Raw genomic sequence first — 26,626 nt, 5'->3', positions numbered from 1 at the left:
AAATCACCATACTGCCAAAAGTAATCTAGAAATTCCATGTAATTCCCATCAAAATACCACCAACATTCTTCACAGAACTAGAAAAAATCTTAAAATTCATATTTTAAAATATAACACTCATATTACCACAGAACCAAAAAAGAGCCCACATAGCCAAACCAAGACTAAGCAAAAAGAACAAGTCTGGAGGCATCATATTACCTGACTTCAAACTACATTATAAGGCCACAGTCACCAAAACAGCATGGTAAAGGTATAAAAATAAGCACATAGAGCAATGAAACAGAATAAAGAAACCAGAAATAAAGCCAAGCACTTACAGCCAACTTGTCTTTGACAAAGCAAACAAACCATAAAATGGAGAAAGGACACTCTATTCAACAAATGGTGCTGGGATTATTGGGGAGCTACATGTAGAAGAATGAAACTGGTTCCTCATCTCTCACCTTACACAAAAATCAACTGAAGATGAATCAAAGGCTTAAATCTAAGATTTGAAACATAAAGATTCTATCAGAAGGCACTATCAGAAAAACCATTCTAGACATTGGCTTTGGCAGAGACTTCATGACCAAGAACCCAAACCCAAACACAACAAAAACAAAAATAAATAGATGGGACTTAATTAAATTAAAAAGCTTCTGCACAACAAGTGAAATAATCAGCAGAGTTAACAGACTACCCACAGAGTGGGAGAAAATCTTCACGATGTATACATTCAGCAAAGGACTAATATCCAGAATCTACAAAGAACTCAAATCAGGAAGCAAAAAACAAACAGTCCTATCAAAAAGTGCGCTAATGACATGAATAGACAATTCTCAAAAGAAGATATACAAATGGCCAATGAGCATGTGGAAAAATGTTCAACATCACTAACTATAAGGGAAATGTAACTCAAAACTACAATGTGGTACCTCCTCACTCCTGCAAGAATGGCCAAATTCAAAACATAATAGATGTTGGTGTGGACCTGATGAAAAGGGAACACTTTTACACTGTTGGAGGGAATGTCAACTAGTACATCTACCACAGAAAACAGTGTGGAGGATCCTCAAAGAACTAAAAGTAGATGTACTATTTGATCCAGCATTCCCATTACTAGCTATTTACCCAGAGGAAAATAAGTCATTATACACAAAAGATTCTTGCACATGCATATTTATAGCAGCACAATTTGCAATTGCAAAAATATGTAACCAGCCCAAGTGCCCATCAATCAACGAGTGGATAAAGGAAATGTGGTATACATACCATGAAATACTACTCATTCATAAAAAGGAATGAAATAATCACATTCACAGAAAACTGGATGGAATTGGAGACTATTATTCTAAGTGAAGTAACTCAGGAATAGAAAACCAACATCAAATGAGGAACATGAACGGAGAACATTGTATGTTCTCATTCAGATGTGGGAGCTAAACTATGAAGAGACATAAACTATAAAGGGATGAGAATGATACATTGGACTGTGGGGACTCGGGGAAAAAAGGTGAGGGGTGGCAATGGATAAAAGACTACACATTGTATTGCACACTGCTCGGGTGATGGGTGCACCAAAATCTCAGAAATCATCACTAAAGAACTTATTCATGTAACCAATTACCACTTGTTCCCCAAAAACATATTGAAGTAAAGAAATGAAAAAAGTTAAAGAAAAAGAAAATAATTGATTTGTTTATATTGTTTCTAAAATTAATATTAGGATAAAATTCATCAGTAGCATTATAGTTAGAGACCAAAATATCTACCAATAACATTGTGGCTTGCTAGACTAGATTTTTTTTTAATCTACAAAAAGCTATTTGGGAAAAAATATTTTCAAATTAATTACTGTCAACCTTTTCTTGACTTAAGATTTTATTTATACTCTGTGTTTTATCTGCCTCTCTCACTGTACCAGGTAAATAAAATAAAATAACTTATTTTAGACAATGTAAGTAGCAAATGAGAGCTCAAAAACAATGAAAATCTAATATAGTAATGTGTTCTATTCTAGAGGAAAAATAATAAAAAAGAAGCTTACAGAATTTATGAATAGCTTAATATTGGCATATATGTATATGTATAAACAGTATAGAATATAAATATTAAGCTATTCATATATATTCATATGCATATACATATATAAATGTATACATATATATGTATCAACTGTCCATAGATACACCTATGTGTGTGTATGTATATGTGTGTATATAGATATGTGTGTATTTTTCCATATATATATATATAGCTGAACCCAGTTTTTGAGAACTAGAATGTATGAGGCAGTTGTACTCTTCTTTTGGCCAGAAGAATGCTTTTTCTTCAACTGTGGTTTTCTTCTCTTCGGCTTTTTGGCACTCTGACCAACAGTGTGACAATCCTGTGTTGAGTATGCAGACTTTGACGGTTCTCTAATATCTTCATTCAAATAGTCAAGGAGAAGCTGAGAATAACAAACTATTTTTAATTATGCTGGAAACATACCACAAAGTTTCCTACTGTGTAGTGGAGTGGAAGTGATTTATTACCTGAGAAAATGAATCATTGGTCAATGGAAAGTTGACAGCTAATAAAAATTTTGCAGTTGGGAATCATCACTTCATGACAAAGATATTTGAGAAAAGTAGGAAAATTGAGATGATTTGAACTACTTATTACACAAAGTTCTGACACTTTTTTTATAAAGTTACTAAAAAAGTATGATTTTCCAACTTCAAGACTGAGTGATGAAGAAAAGACATGAAATTTTAGAAACTTACTTCCCAAGAGACTTACTTTGGATGCTCTAAAAATATCAGTAAGACTTATTTTAAAATTTCCTTGTAAGGTCCCCTTTCTTTAGAAATTTGCTTTGCAATCCAAACCCCAAATTCAACTGCAGTATAAGTTGGAGAAGAGAGGGAGAAAAGGAAGAGTGGAACTTTGCTCTATCAAAAATACCCTTTTGTAACCTGTGTACTCTAATAACTATCTGATACTTTAGAGAAATTTGTTCTTATTTATACAATTAATTATGCTTTGAGGGATGACATCAGCAAGATGCCAAAATAGAAAGCTCCAGCACCTCCTTCCCCAGTGGAGACACTGATTCAATAACAATACACAGACAAATTATCTTTGTTAGAAATCCAGAAAGCATTCAAGAGGTTCATGCGTCCCAAGTGGGTATGAAATCAACTGCATTGAAACCAGTAGGGAAAGTTGTGATACTCACTTGTCAGAGAAAGAGAACCTGACAAAACCTCTCTAATGGGAAATGTATATGCACAAGTTTAGAGAAGATATAATCACAGAAATGGTTTGAGAAGTCCACAGAATCTCCAATTGGGCTAATTAGTGAATGTCTTTCTCAGTATAAAGCTAGTTTATAAAGACTGGGAGAGGTAACTGGTTTTTCAAATGCATGGATCCCAACACAAAGTAACAAGGCACAGAAAGAAATAGTTAAAGTTGGTCAAACCAAAGGAGCAAGATAAATCTCCAGAAACCAACACTAAAGAAACAGAGGTATATGAATTATCTGACAAGGAATTTAAAATAAGCATCATAAAACTGCTCATTGAAATCAAGGAAAATGTAAGAATAAAATGCAAATATTAATAAAGAGATAGAAAATGTGCAAAAGAACCAAATAGAAATTTTGTAGCTGAAGAATATAATTGAATTTTACAATTCACTAAATAGGTTCAATATCATCTATGATGAAACAGAAGAAAGAATCAGTGAACTCATATACAGGTCATTTGAAAGTATTCAGTCAGAGAGAAATTTTTAAAAAAAGGATGAAGAGAGAAGAAGCCTAATGAATTTATTAGAGAGAAGAAGCCTAAGGAATTTATTTGGTCCACCAAGTGGACCAAAATACACATTATGAGAGTCCCAGAAATAGAAGAGGAAGAAAAAGAAAGGGGAAAATGGCTTATTTAAAGAACTAATGGCCAAAATCTTTTCATTATTGTGAAGGAAATGAACATCCAGATTCAAGAAGCCAAATGGATTCCAGATAAGATAAACTTAAGGAAGAAAACACTGAGACACATTATAATCAAACTGTCAAAATCCAAAAAAAAATTTTGAAAGCTTCAAGAGTAAAGTGAATTGCCACATACAAGAGAGCCTACACGGAGAGATACGACTATCAGCTGGTATCTTAGCAGAAACTTTGTAGAAGGAAGTGGGTTAATATATTGAAAAAACTAAAAGAAAAAAAAAACTTGCCAACCAAAAACACAATATCTAGCAAAACTATCCTTCAAAAATGAAGGAGAAATAAAGATTTTTCTAGACAAAGGAAATCTAAAGAGTTTTATCACAACTAGATCTGACTTATAAGAAATGCTGAAGGGAGTCTTTCAAGTTAAAGTGAAAGGACACTGAACAGCAACTTGAAAGCATATAAAGGTAGAAGACTTGCTGGTAAAGGTAATCATATAGATAAGTACAGAATATTCTAAATAATGGCAGTATGTAAATCAATGTCAATTCTGGGATGGATGTCAAAAGACAAAAGTATTAAAATAACTATAAAATGTGTTAATGAATACACAAAATAAAAAGATATAATCTGTGGCATCAACATAAATTCTGTGTGGGACAACAAAAGAGTAGAGTTTTTTCTATGCAGCTGAAGTTAAGTCATCGTTAGTTCAAAATATACTGTTATGTATATTAGATGTTTTATGTAAGCTCTATGGTAAGCACAAAGAAAACATCTACAGAAGATATACAAAAAGATATGAGAAGGAAATCAAAGCATGTCATTACCAAAAAAAAAAAAATCAATGAAACACAAAAGAAGACAGAGAGGAAAAGAAAAGAAGTGCAAAAGAATTACGAGAGAGAAGACAATTCGCAAGGTATTAATGGTAATACCTCCCCTATCAATCATTATTTTAAATGTAAAGAGATTGAACTCCCAAATCAAGAAAAACAGAGTGTCTATAATGAGATACCATTTCATACCAGTTAGAATGGCTATTATCAAGAAGTCCAAAAATAATAGATGCTGGCAAATTTGCAGATAAAATGGAACACTCATAAACTGCTGGTGGAAATATAAATTAATTCAGCCATTGTGGAAAGCAGTTTTGCAATTTCTCAAAGAACTCAAAGCAAAATTACCATTCAACCCAGCGATGCCATTATTGGGTATATACACAAAGGAATATAAATTATTCTATCATAAAGACGAATGCATGTGTATATTTATTGCAGCACTATTCATAATAGAAAAGACACAGAATCAACCTAAATGCCCATCAATGGTAGACTGGATAAAGAAAATGTGGTACATATATACCATGGAATACTCACAGCCATAAAAAAAAGACAAGAGCATATCCTTTGTGGCAACACAGGTAATGCTGGAGACCATTATCCTAAGCAAACTAACAGAAGAAGAGAAAACCAAATATGCATGTATTCACATATAACTGAGAACTAAACATTGAGTACATATGGATACAAGGAAGGGAACAATAGATACCAGAATCTCCCTGAAGGTGGAAGGGGGCAGGTGACTGAGGATTTAAAAACTGTCTATCAGATACAATGCCCACTATCTTGCTGTTGAAATAATCTGTACTCCAAACTCCCATGACATGCAATTTACCTACATAATGAACCTGCACATGTACCCCTGAACCTACAATAAAAGTTAAACAAAAACTAGAAACAATGTCTAAATTGATACAAAACAGGATCCAACTATATGCTATCTTCAAGAGACACACTTTAGACTTAAAGCTTATAGGCTAAAAGTGAAAGGATGGAGAAACATAGTCCAGGCAAATAATAATAAAAGAAAGCCAGGGGTATTTATATTTACATCAGACAAAGTAGACTTTAAGTTAAAAACTATCACAAGAACCAAAGAAAAACATTACAAAATAATTTTAAAAGGTCAACTAATCAGGAAAATAAAACAACTATAAATATATGCACCCAACATCAGAACATCTAAGTATATAAAGCATGTAAGTATATAAACTTTTAACAGAACAGAATGAAGAAACAGACACTGACACAATAATATCAGAAGATTTTGACACTCACTTTCAATAATAAATAGAACACTTAGACAAAACATCAACTAGGAAACAGGACTTGAACAACACTATATACCAAATAGACCTGAAAAACATAACAGAACATACTCTCAACAAGAGCAGAATACACATTCTGTTCAAGCACACACATGATTTTCTCTGGGAGAGAACATGTGTTAAGTAACAAATAAGTTCTTAATGGATGTAAGAAGACTTTTCCAACCACAATGGAATCAAACAGGAAATCAATAACAGGGGAAATTTTGGAAAATTCAGAAATATACGGAAAATAAAAAACATACTTATGAAAACAAATAGGTCAAAGAAGAAATTAAAAGGGAATTTAAAAAATATCTTGAGATAAAGAAAAGTGAAAATACAAAACACTACAACTTAAAGGTAGCAGCAAAAGTAGTATTAAGAGAGAAATTTGTAGTGGTCAATGTCTAGATTTAATAGGAAGATCAATCTTAAGTAAACAACCTAATTTTATATCTCAAGAAGATAGAAAAAATAAAACTAAGCCAAAAGTTAGCAGAAGGAAACAAATGATAAAGATTAGAGCAGAGATAAATGAAATAAAGAATAGAAATAAAAATAAATAAATAAAAAAGACCAACAAAATTGACAAACCATTAGCTGGACTAAGAATAAAAGGGAGGAGACTCAAATAAATAAAATAAAAAACTGAAAGAGGAGACATTATAACTGATGCCACAGAAATAAAAAATATTATAAGTATTGTTAACATTATTGAGTTGTAGGAGTTCTTAACAGTTTTAGATATTAACCCCTTTATAATACTAAAACAATTATATGTCAACAATTTGGATAACCTAGAAGAAATGGATAAACTCTCAAAAATGTACAACCTATGAAGACTGAGTCATGAAGAAACAGAAAATCTAAACAGATCTATAACTAGTAAGGGGACTCACACCATAATCAAAAACCTCTTGACAAAGAAAAACCCAGGACTAGATGGCTTCATTGAAGAATTCTACCAAACATTTAAAGAAAAATTAATGCCAATTATTCTCAATGTCTTCCAGAAAATTAAAGAGATGGAACACTTCCAAACTCATTTATGAGACCAGCATTACCCTAATAACAAAGCCAAACACTACAAGAAATTGAACTGTAGGTCAATATTCCTGATGAATATAGATGCAAAAATCTTCAACAAAATTCTTGTAGACCAAACTCAACAGCACATTAAAAAGATCATACACCATGGCCAGTTGGGTATTATCCCTAGAACACTAGGATGGCTCAGAATATGAAAATTAATCAATGTGATATATCACAGTAACAGAACAAGGATAAAAATTACACAGTCATCTCAATCGATGCAGAAAAAGCATTTGACAAAACTGAACACCTTTTCAGGACAAAATCACTCAACAAACAAAGACTAGAAGGATTTTACCTCAACATATAAAGGTCATATGTGAAAAATCCACAGCTAACATTATACTCAGTAGTGAAAAACTACTATCTTTTCTAAGATCAGGAACAAGGCAAGGATGCCCACTCTCACCACTTCTATGAAATAACAAAAAATTATCTGAAAAGGAAATTAACAACAAAATAATACCACTTTCAACAATCCCACTTTCAATAATCCCAAAAATAAAATACTTAGGAATAAATTTAACTAAGAGAGTGAAAGCCTCGTATGTTGAAAATAACAAAACTTTCAATAAAGAAATTAAAGAAGATACAAATAAGTGGAAAGACATCTGTGTTCATGGATTGGAAGACTTAATATTGTTAAAATTCTCAAACTACCCAAAGCAAGATACAGATTTAATGCAATCCCTATCAAAATCCTAAAAGTATTCACTGCAGAAATTTTTTTAAAAATCCTAAAATTCATGTGGAACCACTTGGGATGCAGAATAGACAAAACAATTTTAAGAAGAAATATTGAAGCTGGAGGCCTCATACTTCCTTTCTTCAAAACACACTACAAAGCTATAGTAATTAAAATAATATGATATTGATATAAAGACAGACATATAGACCAATAGAATTGAATAGGAAGCTTAGAAATTAACCCAAACATATACAAATGATCTTTGACAAGTGTACCAAAATTACAAAATGGGGAAAGGGTAGTCTCTTCAACAAATGGTGCAAAAAAAAAAAATTATATGGTCACATTCAAAAGAATGAAATTGGACTCTTGTTTTACACCATACACAAAAATCAACTTAAAATGGATGAAAGACTTAAACATAATACCTGAAAACTATAAATTTCCTAGAAAAGAACATAAGAGAAAAGTCTTGGCAATGAAATCCTATATATGACACCAAAAGTACAAACATCAGAAGCAAAAATAGACAAATGAGACTACATCAAACTAAAAAGCTTCTGCACAGCAAAGGAAACAATCAATAGATTGGAATGGCAACCAATGAAATGGGAGAAAATCTTGGCATAATCAGATATCTGTAAAGCGGTTAATATCTAAAACTATTAAGAACTCCTATGACTCAATAATGTTAACAACAACAAATAAACCAATTTTCTTTTAATGATAAAAAGACTTGAATAGACATTTCTCCAAGGAAGACATACAAATGGCTAACAAGTATATATAAAGATGCTGAACAGAGGATACTCTCTTAATCATCAGGGAAGTACAAATCAAAATTACAATGAGACATCACCTCACATTTGTTAGCATAGCAATTATGTTAGAAACAAACAAACAAACAAAACCAAACCTGAAAAATAACAAGTAACAAGTATTGGTGAGAAAATTGGAACCCTTGTCATCAACAGTGGGAATGTAAAATGGTGCAGCTGCTGTGGGAAACAGTGTGGAGTTTCCGCAAAAAATTGAAAATAGAATGACTATGGGATCTAGCAATCCAACTTCTTGGTATTTATCTAAAAGAATTGAAAACAAGATCTCAAAAAGATATTTGCACTGCCATGTTCATTGTAGCATTATTATTATAGCTAAGAGGTGAAAACAACCTAAGTGTCCATCAATGGATGAATTAAGAAAATGTGGTATTCACCAAAAAAAAGCCCAGGACCAGACAGATTCACAGCTGAATTATATCAAACATACAAAGAGCAGCTGGTACCATTTATCAGGGGAACTCACCCCTAATATTTCAAAGTAGGTTCTTTCTATTTTCCCTAAGTGTCGGCCAGTGTGAGAAATAAAGAGAAAGAATACAAAGAGAGGAATTTTACAGCTGGGCCACCAGGAGTGGCATCACATATCGGTAGGTACGTGATGCCCCCTGAGTTGCAAAACCAGCAGGTTTTTATTAAGGACTTTAAAAGGAGAGGGGGGTGTATGAACAGGGAGTAGGTCACATGCTTTAAGGGGCAAAAAGCAGAGCAAAGATCACATGCTTCTGAGGAAACAGGGCAAGGACAAAATCAGAAACTCCTGATAAGGGTCTATGTTCAGTGGTGCACATATTGTCTTGATAAACATCTTAACAGAAAACAGAGTTTGAGAGCAGACAACCCGTCTGGCCTCAGATTTACTGGGGCTGGGGTTTCCCAATCCTAGTAAGCCTGAGGGTACTGCAGGAGACCAGGGTGTATTTCAGTCCTTATCTCAACCGCATAAGACAGACACTCCCAGAGCAGCTGTTTGTAGACCTCTCCCCAGGAATGCATTCCTTCCCCAGGGTCTTAATTATCAATATTCCTTGCTAGGAAAAGAATTCAGCAATATCTCTGCTACTTGCACATCCATTTATAGGCTCTCTGCAAGAAGAAAAATATGGCTCTATTCTGCCCGACCCTGCAGTTAGTCAGACCTTACGGTTGTCTTCCCTTGTTTCCTGAAAATTGTTGTTATTCTGTTCTTTTTCAAGGTGCACTGATTTCATATTGTTCAAACACACATGTGTAACAATCAATTTGTACAACAGTGGTCCTGAGGTGACGTACATTCTCAGCTCACGAAGATAACAGGATTAAGAGATTAAAGTAAAGACAAGCATAAGAAATTATAAAAGTATTAATTTGGGGAACTGATAAATGTCCATGAAGTCTTCACAATTTATGTTCCTCTGCCACAGCTCCAGCCAGTCCCTCCGTTCGGGGTCCCTGACTTCCCACAACAACCACTCCTTCTGAAACTATTCCAAACAATAGAAAAATAAGCACCACCTAACTCATTTTATGAGGCCAGCATCATCCTGATACCAAAACCTGGCAGAGATACACACAAAAAAGAAAATTTCAGGCCGATATCCCTGATGAACATCGATGCAAAAATCCTCAATAAAATACGGGTAAATTGAATCCAGCAGCACACTGAAAAGCTTATCCACCACAATCGAGTCTGCTTCATCCCTGGGATGCAAGGCTGGTTTAACATAGGCAAATCAATTAACACAACCCATCGCATAAACAGAACCAATGACAAACACCACATGATTATCTCAATAGATGCAGAAAAGGCCTTCAATAAAATTCAACATCCCTTCATGTTAAAAACTCTCAATAAACTAGCTATTGATGGAACATATCTCAAAATAATAAGAGCTGTCTATGACAAACCCACAGCCAATATCATACTGAATGGGCAAAAGCTGGAAGGATTCACTTTGAAAACTGGCACAAGACAAGGATGTCCTCTCTCTCCACTCCTATTCAACATAGTATTGGAAGAGAAAGAAATAAAGAGTATTCAAACAGGAAGAGAGGAAGTCAAATTGTCTCTGTTTGCAGATGACATAATTGTATATTTAGAAACACCCATCGTCTCAGCCCAAAATCTCCTTAAGCTGATAAGCAACTTCAGCACAGTCTCAGCATACAAAATCAAGGTGCAAAAATCACAAGCATTCCCACACACCAATAATAGACAAACAGAGAGCCAAATCATGAGTGAACTCTCATTCACAATTGCTATAAAGAGAATAAAATACCTAGAAATACAACTTACAAGGGACATGAAGAACTTCTTCAAGGAGAACTACAAACCACTTCTCAAGGAAATAAGAGAGGCCACAAATAGAAAAACATTCCATGTTTATGGATGGGCAGAATCAATATCATGAAAATGGCCATACTGCCCAAAGTAATTTATAGATTCAATGCTATCCCCATTAAGCTACCATTGACTTTCTTCATAGAATTAGGAAAAACTACTTTAAATTTCACATGGAACCAAAAAAGAGCCTGTATAGCCAAGACAATCCAAAAGCAAAAAGAACAAAGCTGGAAGCATCACGCTACCTGACTTCAAACTATACTACAAGGCTACAGTAACCAAAAGAGGATGGTACTGGTACCAAAACAGATATGTAGACCAGTGGAACAGAACAGAGGCCTCAGAAATAACACCACACATCTAAACCATCTGATCTTTGGAAAAACTGAGAAAAACAAGCAATGGGGAAACGATTCCCTATTTCATAAATGGTGGTGGGAAAACTGGCTAGCCATATGCAGAAAACCAAAACCAGACCCTTTCCTTACACCTTATAGAAAAAAATAACTCAAGATGGATTAAAGACTTAAACATAAGACCTAAAACCATAAAACCCTAGAAGAAAACCTAGATAATACCATTCAGGACATGGGCATGGGCAAAGACTTCATGACTAAAACACAAAACACAATGGCAACAAAGGCCAAAGTTGACAAATGGGATATAATTAAACTAAAGAACTTCTGCACAGCAAAAGAAATTATCATTATAGTGAACAGGCAACCTACAGCATGAGAGAAAATTTTTGCAATCTATCCATCTGACAAAGGACTAGTATCCAGAATCTACAAGGAACTTAAACAAATTTACAAGAAAACAAACCACTCCATCAAAAAGTGTGCAAAGGACATGAACAGACACTTCTCAAAAGAAGACATTTATGTGGCCAACAAACATGAAAAAAAGCTCGCTCATCATCACTGGTTATTAGAGAAATGCAAATCAAAACCACAATGAGATACCATCTCATACCAGTTAGAATGGTGATCATTCAAAAGTCAGGAAACAACAGATGCTAGAGAGGATGTTGAGAAATAAGAGTGCTTTTACACTGTTGGTGGAAGTGTGAATTAGTTCAACCATTGTGGAAGACAGTGTGCCAATTTCTCAAGGATCTAGAACTAGAAATACCATTTGACCCAGCAATCCCATTACTGGGTATATACTCAAAGGATTATAAATCATTCTACTATAAAGACACATGCACACATATGTTTATTGTGGCGCTGTTCACTATAGCAAAGACTTGGAACCAACCAAATGCCCATCAATGATAGACTAGATAAAGAAAATGTGGCACATGTACACCATGGAATACTATGCAGCCATAAAAAAGGATGAGCTCATGTCCTTTGCAGGGACATGGATGAAGCTGAAAACCATCATTCTCAGTAAACTAACCCAGGAATGGAAAACCAAATAGTGCATGCTCTCCCTCAGAAGTGGGAGTTGAACAGTGAGAACAAATAGACACAGGGAGGGGAATATCACACGCCGGGGGCCTGTCAGAGGGTGGGGGTCTAGGGAAGGGATAGCATTAGGGAGAAATGCCTAATGTAGATGACGGGTTGATGGGTGCAACAAACCACAAAGACACGTGTATACCTGTGTAACAAACCTGCACATTCTGCACATGTATCCCAGAACTTAAAGTATAATAATAATCATCATAATAATTTTTCATATAGAAAAGAAAGAGTGTATAGCCTATTTGTGGCTGTGTGCATAGTTGATTAAGACAGTATATATGTTTCAGGCACCAGATGGAAAGAGCTGAGGCTGGAAATTTCACAGATAATTCTCAGATTAAGGGTTTTGCAAGCCATGCTAATGTGGACTTAATTCTGATTGTTACGGTAAGGGACTGTAGAATTTTAAGCAAGAATGTGAAGACTTCTTTCCACTCAGACTTCAAAGCTTGCAGTTTTACGACCTTTTCCTCCTCCCAACTGGGCATTAATAGCCTATCTCCCAGCCCTTAAATTCGATATCTGTATCCATAGCCTCTGTGGTTTACACAGTCTCAGCTGCCCCCACAGCTTGATCTGGTTTTGAGCTCTCTTTTTTTCTATTTTCCAACTTAGAATTTTTCTTTCACTTGAAACCAGTTTATATATTTTTTAAATTTTATTACATATTATCCTGAACTTTTAGCTATCTGTAGTGGCAGAGCCGAGTCCATTTTAAAATAGCTTAATTGCCATATTATCATGAAGTTCAATAAAATACAGATACTACTCCTACATCTGTTGTCTTATTCTAAAAAATTAAAAATGGAATCACGTGATATTCAATTCCTTCAACAGACCATAGTACAATGTGACTAATAATACTGTATAGTATTTAAACAACATTATCCTTTCCCCAGTAGTAAAGGGTTCAGAGAAACTACAGAAGAAAGTGAGGGAACTACAGTGATGAGATACTTAATAAATGAGCAAGGAGAAATTACAGTGATGCTCAAATACTGCAAAATCTTCAGAGGGCTTTGCATTACAGATGCTCCTCAACTTATGATGGGGTCATGTCCTGATAAACCCACCCTAAAGTAAAAACATCATAAACTGAACTATTGTAAGTCAGGGACCCTCTGTACTAAATATCATTCAGTATGCCTATGTAGATTCTAATGGACTCCACAAAGAACTTTAAACCTTATTATTTAACTACATGTTTTGCTGATTATGAAAAAACTACAAAAATAATATCTCTCTATAAAACTTCAAGCAATGAAGAGACAAAATAAAACGCAAACGTTGCCCTTTATTCACCAGTTCCCAGAGATAACTATTTGATGTATGTTTAAGTATTTGATGTGTGTTTTCTCAGACTTGCTAATTATATGTAAGCATATATGAATATGCATATATATGTATATATACACATACACACGTATATCTATATAGGAGGTTAAAATGCTAGAAGTAGAACTACTGCATTAAAGAGTAATCTTACATTTTGAAAGTATTATTGAATCCTTCTAAATATCTCTAGACAGAAACATTTTTGTTAGAAGGAGGTTTTTTTTCAAGGAGTAAATTTTACCAGTGACAGCGAGAGACACTTCTTAGATTATCCTGGAATTGAATGTGATAGATGGTTATTTAATAACTGTCTAAATTTGAATAAAACATTTCCTTATATTAGCATGTGAGTGCTGTTATTCAGGGTTTCTTCTCTGATACTGTTTAATGGGCACATCCTTGAGGCCAAGCACAGTACTAGGCACTTTATACAGATTATCGCATTTCATTCAATAAAACCATGTGAAGAAGATATCATTATCCTCATTTTACAGTAGAAAATATGAAGTTCAGCTATGGTAAAAACCTTGAAAAAAACTACATAGCTTTTAAAGAAGTGAATTACTAAGAAATAAAGTTCTGATGAATAACTGTAAAACAACTACATAATGTATATATTTCTACCTCAAATTTTTGAGGTCAGAATATATCACTTACAATCAATATCCATTTTATATTGATTTGATTTTGATCAAAAGTCATAGCTGTAGCTCAAAACAGAGTAAACAGAGCTATCTAATCATTTTGGGCATTTTTAAGAAAGGAAAAGTTTAGAAAAACAATGTCTGAAAAATAATGAAGTAATTATAATGGCTGCATCCCAGGAACTTTGCATACAATATAGCTATTCTTGCAATAGTCACACATGAAAATTATTTTATCCCCATTTAGAGATGAAGGGATTGAAATGCAGGGAGATGAGGTTAATTGTCAAAAGTCAAGTGTCTAGTAAATTGTAAGGCTGGAATCCAAAGCCACTTCTGTCTACAGTGAGAGATTACAGATTACAAGCCAAAATATCTGCAAAACTAGAGACAAAATACATCTGCGAATCAAGTAGATGTAATGCAATAGATAGTAACAGTGTCTATGGATTAATGTCTCGTGTATGAGTAGGCCTGTGTGATCTGCTAATTTATATCACTGGTTTAGACTTTTTAAAAGAATAAGTGGAAGAATGAATGGTAACCAAGTGATTTCCAGTTGAAGATGGCATATTGAACATATAGATTTTCCTTCGCTCATTCAGAATTTCTCTAAAATAACAAAATAGAGCTTACTAAATGAAACCTAAGTCAAAGGGGACTAGAAATGATACAAGATTAATAAAATGTAGACAGCTCAAAAACTGAATAAGTGATAACTGACATTATAAGACAGAAAACAGAATCTTAAGACGATAGCTGAGAAAACTAAGAAGAAACCAGTTACACCATAGTACCCAAAACAACTTGGTAAAATGGCATTAGGTATCTGTGAAAGTGCATTGAAGGTAAGGCTGCAAAGAGACTTGTTTGAAAATTTAAGAAACAGTTATACCTTCTAGAGCCTCTCCCTCACCCTAGGTAACTGCCCTTCTCCCATTTTACCTTAATACAGGATGTTTTTCCTCTGCAGAAGACAAAGTAGACATGCTCTGTGGGATACTAAGAAATGATGAGATTTAGGAATTTTTACAGGGAAGAGGAGAATTCAAAGAAAGTTTTAATATTCAGTGTTGAAGTCCCAGTTTTCTTCTGCTGCTTGATTTCCGGAATACTAGCAACAGATTACTGCCTCCCAAGCATAAGATTGTAGAGTTATTACCCAGGGAATTTGATCAGCTCAAGAGAAAAGTCCCGTTAATGATATCCAGGCCTCCCTCAGTGAAATACCTCAGCCAGAACACATGAAGAGTGAAGCACATGGGGAGAATTAAGTTTCTAATCAATTGATTTGTGTCATAATCTTTACTATTTAAGAGCAGTTGATGATTGTCAACATTTGAATAAATCTGCTAGCACAAAACTCACAAATATTACAAAGGAGACAGAATAAAAACAAATTGGAGATTCAGAGTCTATAGAGAGACTTGAGAGTTTAAAATAAGAGAATCATTACTCCCATTAGAAATATGAGAAAATGTAGCATTTATGAAACAAGAATAGGGTCATATCAAATAGAACATGGATGAATAGACAGTTTCTACCTTAAAATAATCCAAAAAACAAATAAATTTTCTGAAACTAAAATATATTACTGTTACCATTGAAACTCCAGTATAAGGAATGAAAAATAAGGATGGGAGACTCCGGGAAGTAGAAAGTTAAAATAAATAGAAATTTTAAAAAAGATAATTGATAATTAGAATAGTGATACAGGAATTTCAACATTTGAAAACAAAATATCAGCAAAGACAGAACAGAGAAATAAGTGGAAAAAGTCACATAATAATAATCTAAGATAATATCATGAAATTGAAAGGGCCCAATAAGTGCTCAGCACAGTCCCGATGCTGTACTTCACCAAAGCACACCATTGTGAAATTCAGAACATCATGGATAAAAAGAAGATTCTGTATGCATCCAGAAAGAAAACAAAATAAATTACTTAAGAAGGATCCAGAATCAGAATGGCTGTCGACTTCTCAGCAGCAGCACCAGAAACTAGACGTCAACGGAGGAAAGTTGTCAAAATTCTGAGTGACGATAATACCCATCTAGAATTCTAAACTCAACCAAATTATTGATTTATTAAATGTGACAATATGAAGATATTTTCAAACTTGAAAGATCTAAAATAATACATCACTCACATATACCTTCTCAAGAAATGATTGAGAAGATGTCTTTCACCAAAATAAGAGAATAAATCCATATAAAGGAGAGAGAATCTAGAAAACAGTGGATCCACTCAAGAGAGAAGCAAATGGAATTCTCAGTATAATGGTCAAGGGAGAGAACATGATGATGGCTCTGGACCAGGCCTTGAGAGAAACTAGTCCAGATTACAGCAGATCAAAAAACTCTAGAAGACTAGGTACATGTATGATATATCAATTTAAAGACAAAGAAGTTAGCATGCAAGAAAGGCTTAAGAAGAAATATTGCCACAAGAAAGAACTGTTAAAACACTTCATGTTTAAACATTTAAAAAGGAGATACAGATAACTTGTGAGAGTTTAAAAATGAATTCAGGATAAATATATAGAAAACTAAATGACAGAAAAAAACGAGAACAAAATTCTAGGGAAAATAAAATGCTATGCAAATGGTGAAGAATAATCATTTATCCTATATAGCTCATTGGTAAATAGCTTTATACATATATATGCTATTTTTAATAATGTGAATACTTACCACCTATTTAACCAAAATTATGATATATTGAGGGGCTAGGGAAACAAAAAATGAATGAGAAAGAGGTGGAGTGACAGAAGTTAAATGTTAATTTTCCATAGTAGAAAGTCATTATGTATTGCTTAAAATTAAAAAACCAAAACTAACAGTAAGCATATTATTTAAAGGAACAGAGGTAAGTAATAAAGGAAATAGCTAAAAGAGAATAAAGTAGTTGCTTGCAGGAAAGAAAACTGGCGTTGGGAGAGGTAGGCACTTTATTGCTATTCCATAAAAATAATACAAACCTATTGAACTATTTGCCCATGTTACTTTGATGTAGAAAAAAAGAAAAATAAATTGTAGTAAAAATAACAGGGCACTCATAATCTTGAAAAAATGAATTTGATTAATAGATATTTTCCATCCTAATTTGATAAAATATTTGTGGACAGCAGTGTCAAGCTTTGGCCCAGTTGAAAAAATAAAATAAAATAAATTAATTAAATAAGATGGAACTTCCTAAAAAAGAAAATAAAGAGGAATGTTTCTTTATCTTCTACTAGAACAGTGGTTTGTTCGGATTTTTTTTTTTTTAGGAAACACAGCTTTACTGGCCGAGGACTGCCTTTCCTGTGGAAGGAAAAGTTATGCTAAGCCGAATGCTAAAGTCTAAGAGCTGCAGAGCCACGCCTGCTGTTTTCAATTAGCATGCCAGTCCCAATGGCATGTCCGGCAGACGGTGTTTTATTAAGGGTTGGTCATCTCCTCCTCCAAGCCACGTGAACAGCCTGCGGTTCTACATGCTTCCTTTGACCTTCCAGTCCCTCTGGAGTTGTGTGACCGCTGGAAGCTGAAGCCACAGCTGTCTGCCACTTGACTCCCAAAGCTCAGTGTGATCTGCAATCTTCCCTTGGGACAGAGAAGGAAAGCATGTTGATGGAAAGAAATGGCTCTTCCTGAAATAAAATAGTTTCTTTTCCTCGAGCATGTTTGAGAACTTAAATGAAGGTAATGAGCATACAGAGATGTGGAAGGTGGTCATGTAACAATGCTCAGCAGGAATCAGGTGGGAAGTTCTGGTCCTCTCAGCTAAGGGACGGGTTCTGGGTTAAAGGAGAGTGGCTTTTTACGAATTAGGATGGCAATCATACCGAAAAGCTTGGCATATATGACTCTGGAGAAGAGTGAGCAGACCTGGAATTTAGCCTAAAGAAGAGAAGGTTGAGGGTGATTTAAAGAGGAACTCTGGAGCAGGAAATGTCATTATATTAGGAATGAGGACCAGATGTTCTCAATCTCGTCAGCGCACAAAGTCGAGACAAAGAATGACTTTATAGAATAAAGCAGAACTTCATGATCGTTGTCAAACAGTGGAATGGGGTGTTCGTGGAGGCTGTGGAATTCTCTATAAAAATAATTCCTTTGTCTCATATGAGCATTTGTATGTAAGTTTGCCTTAAGCATTAAGATTAATGAAACAATCTGTAGGGGGTCCCCTCGTGAGTGTTATTTACATGACAACAGTCTTTCAGATAAATAAGGAAAAAGGGCCCTTGGAAATCCTGCTGATAGTAATCCCTGGATCACACAGCTATAGGGGCCTGAATGAACAGTACAAACACATTTTCTTGTTTTTTCCTTCTATTCTCTTTCCAGTTTCCTGTACATGTTGATAAACATGTTGATTACACTGATCAGAGTAACAGAGGGACAACAATCCCTCAATTGCATCCTTTCACCACTTTGTTCACCATTATTGTGTTGGAGACAGAAAAGTTTATTACTTAAGACAAATATACCTTAATGTCTTAGACCTTCTTTGCAATGAAATGAAGTTTTGTTTTGATGCTTTTAAGATATTCAGTGAGATGACAGGAGTAATTTACAGGTTTGAATAAAAACATTCCTTTTATTTTTCTTAAATGGTATGGCAGTAATATAATGTATGGTTAATTCTTCCATTTGATCTAATACTTACTTGATATGTAATTTTACTTTAAGTCTTGCAAAATATCCATTCACCTTTAAGATGGAAATATCCACAAGACCCACAAGACTTGGACATGTCATCTCAGAGAAATTTTAACAAACAAACCAATAATGTATTGGTGACTGTAATTCACTGTAATCTGTAGTTAGAATAAGTAATTTTCAATTTATATTTCCTATGCTTCAAATCAAAGCTAACATTTTAATTAGTAAAATGACCATAAAAAAGAGGCTGATAGCTAATTACTACTGATTACTACACTGTTAGCTGATTAACGAGTTCAGTTAGTAAGATAGGTATGAATTTTGATTAGTTAAACTCATCTGTGTATCTTTCAATGAACTAAATTACAATTCTGTTTATTAACCTGCTGCAATTTTGGTGAAGTTTTTATATTATTTAACAAAGAAATGGTATTCAAAGGAAAGGAAAAACTACAAATATATAAACTAAATTGATAAATATACAAATAATATAGAGCTATCTTCTCTTTGCGTAATGACAAAAGTTAATACGATGACATTTTTCTTGCACCCATCAACACAGAATCACTGCACTTACTTACCAAATAATTTTTTAAGAAATAAATAAGCAAAATTTCTAGGAATGAAAGGGTCTTGAAATCTATATTTTATCCATCCCTCTGCTTCTAGTCAAGGTTGAATTTAAAGCTGTCTCATAAGATGGCTGGCTCTTAAATCAACTAGCAAGCAGGAAAAGGAATGAGAAGTTATAGGAAGGAGTGTGAATAGCCAATATCACCATATTTGTGTCACAGTACCACCAGGGTTAAAGAATCTTAGGTGCCAATAACTTGTTACTCAGAGTATCAGAAGCTGTGCTGCCCCCAAACTACATAAGCAGCCCAGAAGCCAGAACAAGTGATAGCACCTTGAGAGTTCTTTTAAGGAATACAAAAGTGTTTGCTGTGGAAGGAGTTCAAATATTTTAGGTATATGAATTGATAATTTTATATCCCTAAATCTAAAAGAAATAGGTAGTGTTCTATTTTTATTAGGCTGCTAATAATCCATAGTTGGGATTATTATTTTGGCACCAGGTGGTTATGTCTACCTTCAAACTTTATCAACCTAAAGAGTAATGAGACCAAAATTTCTGTGGCTCAATTACTACAGTAACCCAGAATTATCTCTATATGATTGGAATTAATATTTGTACCATAAACTGTCTTTTTGTGCACCCCACTGTAGAAGATATGGTGTAACAGAGCACTATATCATAGGGGAAAAAACTTCACTACAAAAAACCTTGGTGGTTTGATGACAAATTAGGGTGTAATGAGAAGAACGGATGTAAGTGAGGAAAGGTGGAGGAAAAAGTATGACTGCAAAGTTCCTGGCTTGAGAGGCAGATAGACATAGTGTCCCAGCTGCTGCCCAACATTAGAATGGAAAGACAGTCTGAGGGAGAAGAAATGAGTTTTGTTTAAAACTGTTGTATTTTAGTTACTTACACGGCTTCTTCAAAAAAAAAAAAAATGTTCTAGGAAGTACAAAATTAAGATTGAACCACAAGTGGGAGGAGAATATGTAAGTCTAAAATGTAGTGTGTGAAAAGCATTGGATTGGAGTAGAAGCTTTCTGCGGCAATGCACACTGGGAGGCTGGACAAAGAGTCATAAGCAGATTGTTGGAAAAACAAGAGTTGAAAGAAATTGAAAAGATAAGGAAGCACAGCAATGTAGAAGCTTTATTTCTGTATCATTTTCTGTATTTTTATATTTATGTGATTCTCCATGAAACCTTTCTTTAAAATTATTTTATAAAGGAAAATTGCACAAAATTATATGCTATTTGATAATATAATACTACAAATTTATAACGACATATAAAATCTTAAGAGGTTATTATGCCCTCTTTATGAAAATATCATAGAAAAAGAGTTCAAGGAAGAGGTGGTCTAAACTATTAAGAAATATCTGTTTGTAATTAACCCATATGAAATCAGAACTAATTCATAGTAGATGAACTCAAAAAGTACCTACATGATTTTTTTGTATTTTTTCCATAAGAAATATAGCTGAAAATAGAGACAGAATTAGTCACAAATTTTTATCAAATATGCGATTTTTATTAAAAGTGCCCACTGACTTGGCTTTAATTCAAGAAGAAAGCAATTCCATGGCAAACTTAATTCTCTAAATATAATATTTAGGCCTGGGTTATTTCCTTTTTTTTTTTTTTTTTTTTTTTTGCTTTCCTCTTTTAAACTTTTCCTATTCAGTTTCCAAGTTTCCTAGACAGGTACAACTTTGTAATCCTTTCAGTATATCTACATAATCTCATTTGTTTGACAACTGTCAATCGTTTGTCAGTATTTGAAATACACTTTAAGCTGCTTTAAAATAAATGGAAGCAGAAAAAATTTGACTATGTAAAATGAAATAGGATAAAACTTTTCTTGAGTATAATTTAATAATATTGATCATGTTCTCGGTGACTTTTAAACCATTCGACAGTTCAAAGGTGAATTTCTGGCTGACCAGACTCAGTTATATTCTGAGGGGAACCATGTGCTGCTTAGTAATTTCTAAGACTTTTTACCTTAAAATCAGTTAAAGTTGGATCTTTACGGGGTTCTGTTTTTCTTGGGACTCAAATACAAATCCATATTTACATTTTTGTTTTTGTTTTCAAGACAGATGCTCACTCTGTCATCCAGGTTAGAGGGCAGTTGTGCTATCTCCTCTCACTGTAGCCTTGAATCCCGGGCTCAAGGACCCTTTCACCTCGACTCCTGAGTAGCTGGGACTACAGGCACACACCACCAAACCCAGCTATTTTATTATTATTATTATTATTATTACTACTACTTGTTGGACAGACAAGGTCTACACTATGTCACCCAGTCTTGGTCTTGAACTCCTGGGCTCAACCAATCCTCCTGTTTTGGCCTCCCAAGGGGCTGGGATTACAGGCGTGAGCTACCGCACTTGGCCCTATTTGACTGTTTTGAAGATTTTCCTGGGCGTGTTTTGTGGTATTAAAATACTATTATGTACAGAATTAACAAAAAAAGCTTCCTTTAGTATACCATATTTCACAAATCCCCAAATAGTTTTAATATACTCAAAATTAGCATTGAATTTTTCGCATGATTCATGTGTAATTTTATTAGTGGCCTCATTCGGTAACACCTCCATAATGGTGGACACGGAATTTGTCTCTATGCTTAAAGGATAATTTTGGAAGTTGGAGTCAATTTCATTATCTGGGGGCTGATTAATGCTAATGGTGGAGACAAACAGTGAGACAACACATTTGGGAACTTTTAAGATTTTTCCTAATTACCCAAAAGTCAACCAAAAAAAAAAAAAAAAAAAGAGCAAGAGAGAGATTTAATGCCTGAAAAAGTAACCAGAGGACACTATTCTGTGTAACAAAGTGCTGCCTGCTCTCAACTATTGACTCTGTAACAGTCCTCCCTGTTGGGAGGTGAGGGGATGGCTCTCCAGCATTCTTAATGTTGTCTTCTATGTGGAGGAATCCCACCAGTGTGATGTTCTTAGCCTCTCTCTACTCCTTCATTTATTTCTCTTCAAAAAGACACAGCATTCAATCTGATGGGTAAATCCAAAAGAAACTAGATACATATAAACTAATCTATTTCTATCCCCATTTATTTTGGGAAGAAGGCATCTGGCAGTCCAGTACTTTTTGTAACTGGGTAGGTAAGTTTATCTAGTTCTGAGGATCAGTATTTGGAAGTTCACTTGCCCATACATTTAAACCATATTCTATTTTATTAGCTTCATTGGGAATTATTTTGTTTTCCATCTGACTTACTCCGTTGTCCTACTTCTCAGTTAGTTCATAAGCCAAACAGAATAGAGAGTTGTTGAGAACTGAGCCTGTTAAACATCAACACTCCTCTCCTGGCTAACAGTCTCTTATTCATGTTTTCGTACAACAAATATTGATGAAGCCTTTGCTGCATATTGGATCCTGCACTCGGTGCTGTAGGTGGTGAGAAGGTGAAGTCAGTCCCAGCTCTAATCTAATCCTGGCTTATGTCTATCTTCTGAGAGTGAATTATAGGGTCAGCTCTCAATCCAGACAAAGCCATTATGTTGGCTGTGAAACTGGAGGAATTAAGTGAGGAAAGGAAGGGAGCATGGGCTTTAATTTTGCCTTGTACAGCTCCTACTCCAATAATTGACAAAAGATAAATTTATTAAATGTAAACAGGTCAGACTAACAGAAAATCTTTTTGTTCATGATTTATGAAAGTTTATTTGAAATTTAAGGTCTTTGTGAACTAAAATTATATTATTTTTACATTTTTGAATGATGCCTACAGAATCATACTTTTGTTCCCAAATGTTTAATACTGCCTAAATAAATGTTTTGATCAAATCCATTTGACTATTTTTGCTTTAATTGTGATTTGGGTTGTCTATGAACTCCTTCCTCTTCCATCTTGTTTCCTTTATCCCAGTGATAGAAAATTGAAACAAGCTTTCAACTTTGTTTAACAAGTAGAAACAAGTTTGCTACTTCTTTCTTAGTCTACTCACTACGTAATTGACAACTGACCAGATTATGAATCCTTACCTCCTTTATGACTGTCTCCTAAATGTGTTGTTTCTGCTTCTTCACTGAGCTTTCCTAAACAGCCTTACAAAATTTAGGGGAAAAAATAAAGGGAACATGGATGAATCTTGGGACTCTCTTAACAGTAGGCCTAGAATAGTACAGAAATAACATCTTTGCAGAATGTGTTGTTAAACAGCCCGGGAAAAGGGATGGAGGCTTTCCCAAAACCCAAACAATGTTTCTTCCACCTGGAACCCATACCATTATTTTGCCTGAGAGACCAACCTGTTCCAAATTCCTCTTTCATTCCAATCTACTGCCAGGCCAAGGTCTACCCAAACCTGTCTGTCACCCATAATGAGCTGGATAATGTCAGTGGACTGGGATGAATTTCTGTTTTCTCAAAGATACTCCGTTCCAAGAAATATAAGACCTTTTTTTTTAACTATGTGAACAGTAAACGTATGTACTGTTTATAGAGCATGCCAAAATAGTTTAAAAATGATACTATGGAAAATTATTAACCAAGCACTTTGCAACTTTTCAAGATAGAATTTAAATGCAGTTTCAAGCACTCTCATTTAAAACACTTTTTATCTGTTTCTGACGTGACTGGTTTTGACTCTGCTAGGAAAATCTCAGGATGGAAATTTCCTGAGCTGACAGTAGGTCATGCTGAATTAGAGACATCACTCATGTGGGGGGAGGGGGTAGCAGTTAAAGAATGTAACTGAATTTATTTCTCGTTAGTTATATATTCATAAAAGCATTGAAGAGTAACTTTCTAATTTCCCAGTTTTAAAAACAATGGATCAGTTTTTCTATTCCGCTTCTCCTAATACGATGGTAGCAAAGAGGTACTCAAAGGAAGCTTCAACTCACATCATGTTTCAGAACTTTTTTTCCTAAGAATGTTGTCCTTTTCTTTTCTTTTCTTCCCCAAGTCCCAATTATCTTTTCCATGACATATGATTGTGATATCAAAAGCAGATATATTGTACTCTACAAATGGACCTCTAACATTTAAACCTAATTAAGAGGCACACAGAATTTCACTGGAAATTCTGACTCAGGCAGGCTGAAATATACACCCCATCTGTGCTTACCCTTTATCTACCAGTGTGTTCTTAGTTAAGAAAATTAGACTATTCCTTTGCCACTAGATATTTTTGTTCACTACTCACATTAGTGGGCACCTTAAAAACTGAAATTTTAATACGGGGATAACAATTAATTTAATCCAGTGCTTGAGAGGAGGCCAGGAATTGAAAGCAAAAGGAACTTTGATTCTTTTTGGTAACTTTCATTCCTCTCTTAGCTTTTAACAAGGGAAGTTCTCTCTTGTGCTCCTTTCCTGACATCATCTTTAACTTTGTTTGCTCTTATCCTTTCTTTTGAAAATTTCTCCCAATTCAATGTAACTGTATTAATCAGCTATAGCTACTATGATACTACATAACAAACCACTCAAAAGTTCAGTGCACTGGAACCACAAGTGTTTATTTCCTCTTCTACAGGTCTGTGGTTTGTTTGGGATGGTTCTGCTGCAGGCTATGAGTTGACTGTGCTTCATCCCAGGCTTCAGGTTAACTACAAATGGGCTTTGTATGTCTCCACATACCCCTAGAACCATGAGCTATCCAAGTCATGTTCTCATCACAGTGGTTCACAGAAGACCAAGGAGGCAAGCAAAAAGCTAGGATGTCTCTTAAGATCTTGGCTCAGAATTCCATATTCGTTGGCCAAAAACTTCATGTGGCCAAACCCAACATCCTTGGAATAGAGAAATCTCCACTCATGGTCATGCACTACCAGACACATGGCAGGAGGGAGAATTGAGAAAAATGACTGAATCTATAGTGATCAATGGAAGGTAAAATATTCCATTGTTTCTGGACTCCACCTCAGGCTGCACATTAAATGTGATGTGACTTGCCACTGGTGTTATATTATACAATAGGTTCCATTAAAAATAAATGTTGCATTTAAGACAATGTTGTATTTTAGAAAATGATTCGTACACATTTTATCAACCTCATGTAATAATGCCAATTACAAATGAACACATAGGATTTCATAGCCATTCATACAGATAGGCAAGCATTCTCAGAAACATTTGTCTTTCTCTTGTATTCATCAAACATAACTATACTTCCCAAACCCCAGTACATCCTTGGATATTGCAGTGATTTTCCTTTATTCTCTCTAACTCTTATTCCATGGTTTAGGCATGGAATAAGGAAAGTTATACAAAAAGTTACCTAAAAAAATAAGAAATTAGAAAGGGAAAATGTAACAAAAAGCAAGTGCTAAGTAAATGGGATGAAACAGCTCTGACAATACTCATTGTGAGTCTATGCAGATCAAATAGACTAGAATCTGAGGTCTCTATTCAGTCCCAAGTGAGCCTTAAAAGACATTACAAGGAAATGAATGGGTTCATCACAATTAATTCCTACTATCATCTTAAACCTGGAATTTAAGATATGTCACCAAAACTGGTAATGATAAAGTCTCACTAACTAGTCAGGAGCCAACTCTAGTGACTGAAACAGTAATCTGATACGTATTCGGTGCCTGGAAAATAAGCAAGCACTCATAAATGTTTATCATTATTATTCCTTTTATTATTATATATGAGTTACTGTGCTACATGCTACAGATAAAGTGGTGGGCAAAACACATATGGGTGCACTCTGCAAATTGTCAGTGGCTAAACTCAACATTTGGTCTTAAGACTATCAGGTAGACCTATACACAATGAATCTTGTTTAAGAGTAGTTTTTGTGAAAATTACTTAATGTTTTTAGTTCCCTGCATATTCAATTTGAATTAACAACAGACTATGGCTACAATGGAAAATTGTTTTACTGATATTTACTGATAGGTTAATTAATAGAGATATATTTCCCAAATAGGTTAATTAATAGAGATATA

General features: G+C 34.4%; 2 long non-coding RNA genes across 2 annotated transcripts in view; one reads left to right on the top strand and one right to left on the bottom strand.

Moving 5' to 3' along the window:
- Positions 1-23,509, top strand: part of LOC123573048 (uncharacterized) — a 130,477-nt gene extending 106,968 nt beyond the window's left edge. Inside the window, exon 4 of the long non-coding RNA XR_006697781.3 lies at positions 17,740-23,509. This is a non-coding gene — a long non-coding RNA (uncharacterized lncRNA). The remainder of the gene's footprint in view (positions 1-17,739) is intronic.
- The window catches only part of LOC102139483 (uncharacterized), a 125,928-nt gene that overhangs the window by 19,451 nt on the left and 79,851 nt on the right, over positions 1-26,626 (bottom strand). The gene's annotated exons all lie outside the window — the stretch shown is intronic.

This window comes from Macaca fascicularis, chromosome 4 (assembly GCF_037993035.2).
Source record: "Macaca fascicularis isolate 582-1 chromosome 4, T2T-MFA8v1.1".
NCBI lineage: Eukaryota > Metazoa > Chordata > Mammalia > Primates > Cercopithecidae > Macaca > Macaca fascicularis.
Note: the sequence above shows the minus strand (reverse complement) of the source record. Positions and strands in the feature narration are given on the sequence as shown.